We start from the raw sequence: 4,660 nt of genomic DNA on the forward strand, positions 1-4,660 counted from the left end.
TAGGGGTTGATATGGACCTATATGTTTAATGATGTGGTTAGGTTTACCTTAATACTTTTTTTTGTAGTTGTGCATGCTTGCAATAGGGGTTAATCATAAGTGGGATGCTTGTCCAAGTTAGGGCAGTACCCAAGTGCCGGTCCACCCACATATTAAATTACTAAAGTACCGAACGTGAATCTTACGAACGTGATAAAAACTAGCTTGACGATAATTTCCAATGTGTCTTCGGGAGCTCCTTCTTCATTATTAGAATTTGTCCAGGCTTATCCTTTGCTACATAAAGGATTGAGCCACCTTGCTGCACTTTATTTACTTTATTTACTTTCTGATTATTACTATTTATCTTATCACAAAACTATCTATCACCTACTATTTTAGTGCTTGCAGAGAAAATCTTACTGAAAACCGCTTATCATTTCCTTCTGCTCCTCGTTGGGTTCGACACTCTTACTTATCGAAAGGACTACGATAGATCCTCTATACTTGTGGGTCATCAGCGCAGACACGACACGGACGTGATTTGGGTTTGGGTCGACGCATTGGGCCACCACTTTTGTTCGCGCCGACCCAAATGAACGCAGCCGGACGAAATGGGTCGGCCCTTTGGAGTTGCTCCTAAAATACGAAATTTATCCACCAGCTGAAGATAGATACCCTGGGTGGACCCTCGTGCCTCGGTGTCTGTGTCTGGTTCCGCATTTGTTTTGTTCCCACGCCATGTCGTCGGCGCGGCTGGTAACCGTAGCGGCCTAGCTCTCGTACGCTGAAGTGCTGAACCTCGCCGACGGTCGACGCCCCGATCATCCCGGCCCCGCGCGTACCTGTCCGCACTCCGCAAGTGCAGAAAAACAACAAAATCTCCGTGCATGCAGGACGGCAGACGTGCGCATCTCGCGCGCGAGTGGCACCAGGCCTCGCCGTCCGTCCATCCATCTCCCCATCGGTACGTCCAAGCAGCCGACGGAGCCGTGGATCGCAGGGCAGCCGCCATCGACTGATCGATCTCGACTGGCGCCGAGCATTGTATCGGAATGGGCGCCTGGTTCCGTGTCGGCGTCGCACGTACGGCGGTACAGGGACTGGGTCGACGCCGAGCGCACCGGCGCCGGCCGGCCGTGCGTACGCGCGCATACTGCCACGGCCGTCGCCGTCGTCCCCCGCGCCCGTGCGCCTGCGATGTGGCCGCTCGCTCGCGAGGTGCGCCCACTCGCCCAAACCGGGTGACAGACGCGCCGCCCAAAAGCGATGGAATGTACAGGGCGTACGTGCGCCTCGCGGGCGAGTGGCAGCACGAGGAGCCACGGCCGTTCTGTGGGTAGCGTAGCGCCGAGGCGAGTGACGGCCAGGTTGATGAGCCCTTCATCACCCGCCCCACGTCGGCATGAAAACGTTGTGCATTCAATCACTTTCTCCCGTGTCGAATGCGTGAAGCTGCAACGCAACTGAAAAAGAACAGCGAGCGACAGTAGAGCAAATCAATATTCCATTTATCTTTCGGGGCATGGAAAGCGACCTTTCGATCGGGACGCATGAAAGAAGATTTTGTTTTCTTTTGCAACAACTCGTGGCTCTAGGGCCTTGAATTTTTAAAATTGTTGCGAATATGATCTTGTGCCAAAAGATTATGCAACGACGACGAATCACGGAGGGAGCTGCCAGTTCATTGACGTGGATAGCATGATAATCTGCGTACACATGCCGAAAGCTACCGGAACCAATTGCCCTGCCACTAGCCAGATCTTATCAACACTCTTAAAGCATGTGGTAAAAGGTTAATATCTAGTACGTTACTGGCCAATTTTATCCATTTGCTCGGGCGGCGGCATCACGAGCTAATGTTTTCTAGGGTGATTGTTATTCTCAACGAGGTGTCCCCACGGAAGCACCGGCATATATAGTGATGATATCTTCATCTATCTACTTGCATTTTCTTCAGTATATTATCCCGTGACCATGGATGTATATGGTTCCCAATTCCCAAGTCACTGGTGTGGAATATGGGCTACTCACCGGCTGTTTCGCTCGCCATGCTGTCACTGTTCCACGATGCTGACTGCATATACTACAACTCATTTTCTGATGATTGATGAAATCATGGGAGGATCAAGTTCGTCCTTTTGCTCAAGAAAAAGCGTGAGAGTAGCTGGACACCAAGCTAAGTTGTGCTTGTGCATATCTTGTTAGACGGGCGTGCATGTACTGTCAACCCTGATCGCTACTCTTCTGCGTGCAGTTACACGATGTCACGATCAGATATCCGCCGGCGCCCCCACTGCCACGAGATGTATCCCGATCGGTGGTGTGGAGTCTGGGCGCTCTTTCGGCTGTGATCGTGATCCTTGCATGGTTTTTTTGCGGTTTGTTGCAGGCATGCATGCACCTGCCTTTGTCATCGACGTCTCATCCTGTATTGATTTCGACTGCACCGGCCGGCCGGCGAAGCAAAGCCGCCGTGACCCAAAAATAAAAAACCATCAAGTCGCACATCTTGATGGCGAGTTATTTACCCAAAACCACAACATTTGAGGCTAGGGTAACAACTTAGTATCACTTTTTGGACAGAGCACAAAAAACCACTGATTTTGTGCCTAATGACTAGCGGGGAACACTGATTGTCTGATAAGCACGCGAAAACAGTGGAACTGACAAGTTGGCCCCACCTGTCAGGCTGATGTGGCATGCTTGTGTGGACAATTTGCTGAGTTGGACAAGGGTCCTACCTGTAAGGGACTCATATGTTTGCCTCTTTTCCATTTCTTTCTTTTTCTAGTGGGCATTTCGACAAACAGGTAAAGGGCGCTTATCAGCGCAGCCCGCCGCCGGCGCGGCTCGCTGCCCTTGCTGGTCGACGGTCATCCGAGACCTGCCGCCGATGTCAAGCCGCTGGAGCTCCCCTCGCCGCCCCTTTCATTTTCTTCTCCTCCTTCCTTCCTGATTTCCATCTCTCTCTCTCAAATTGGAGCCAACTGCCATGTCCGCCGCCATGGATGAACTCGAGCTCGCCGCACTGCCCCGACATCGTCGAGCTGCCCCAGCCCTCTGTTGCGCCTGGATCCGACTAGTTTCGGTCGGGAACCCGTGCTTGCGGTGAGGCCCTGGTCGCGACCATACAGAGGGGGGGCGTGGTGGAGTGTCGTGGTCGCACCCGTGCGCACGGCGCCTGCCGGGAGGTCCTGGCTGCGTGCGTTGCCATGGAGTGCTCTGGCCACACCCGCGCGAGCAGGGAGGCCTTGGCCGCGCGCCCCGTCGTGGAGCGCCGTGGCCATGCCCTGTGCACGCCGCGCCCAACGGGAGCCCCTGGCCGCGCCCGTGGTGGAGCCCCATGGCCGCGCCCTCCGCGCCCGATGGGAGGCCCTGGTGGCACCCGTCGTGGAGCCCCATGGTCGCGCCCTCCGCACCCGATGGGAGGCCCTAGCCACGCCCGTCGTGGAGCCCCAGGGCCTGTGGCTTGTGGCAGCGGGTGGTAGATGGTTGGGACGGCGGGGGGACTTGCCGGGGTGGGGTGGCTCGCCGGGATAAGGCTCTGGCGGCGGCGCTGGATATGGCCGGCTGTGTCGGGGTGGGTAGGGAAGAAAGTAGCTTGGGGAGAGAGAGGGGGTGAATAAGAGAGGCTGACAGGTGGGGCCTTTGGCCATCTCAGCAAATTTCCATGTAGGCATGCCACATCGGTCGGACAAGTGGGCCCAACTGGTCAGATTCGCTATCTTCGCGACTAAAGTCGAGCATCAGTGTTCCGCGTTACAGATTAGGCGCAATTTTGATGGTTTTTTGTACCCTGTCCAAAAAGTGGTATCAAGTTGTTACCCTAGCCTCAAATATGGTGGTTTTGGGTAAATAACTCCTTGATGGCTGATGCTGGACCAAAATAACATCTTGATGGCTGATGGCTGATGTTAGCACATCTTGATGACATTGTGCTCTGGACTAACAGATGCTCAAACGTTGGAGCCCAGGAACTTTTGAGAGATTGGAGCTCTATGTTGTTCCACTTGTCCGGGAGATTGTAATTTTCTTGCTTCTTTTTTCTGCTCTTGTATGATGTAAATGTGTTTTTGATAAATCAATGAAATGGTTCAGGCCGACGTAAGCCCGCCGACGTAAGCCCGCTGTAGCGCCGTTAAAAATCTTGATGGCTGATGCTGGACAAAAATAAAGACGATAACTATTTTTTACACGTAGGGAAAAAGAAATGAAATATTCTTAATCGGCTTAGAAGAGAATGACGTCCAGTTGATGTTACCATCACAGATAATTTCACCAGCTTTCCTTCGTAGCAAAAACAGAACCGTCCGCTAGTTGACCGACATCGCCATCGATCCCAGCTACTAGCAAGCTCCCTGGTTGGTAACCGTCTACCCGATCACTCTCCGCCTCCAATTCTCCCTGGTTCCGGACGTACATGAAGTTGTTATGAATGCTTCGTTTTCATATGAACAGAAATTCGTGGAATATTCCGTCATCCACCCGTTTTGCATCATGATTCGCGCAATAGTTCAATCCTGCATGAGGGCACAACAAGTTTTAAGTTTCAATGTTTGAAACTTGCATATCTTGCATCTAAAATGCCAAGTTTTAACGAGTTTTAGGCACAAAATAATGGATTTTTATCAGTCGCTCGTATTAAATTTCAAGCAGTGAAATTTAACATATTTTTTTA

Source organism: Triticum dicoccoides, chromosome 6B (assembly GCF_002162155.2).
Source record: "Triticum dicoccoides isolate Atlit2015 ecotype Zavitan chromosome 6B, WEW_v2.0, whole genome shotgun sequence".
Classification (NCBI taxonomy): Eukaryota; Viridiplantae; Streptophyta; class Magnoliopsida; order Poales; family Poaceae; genus Triticum; species Triticum dicoccoides.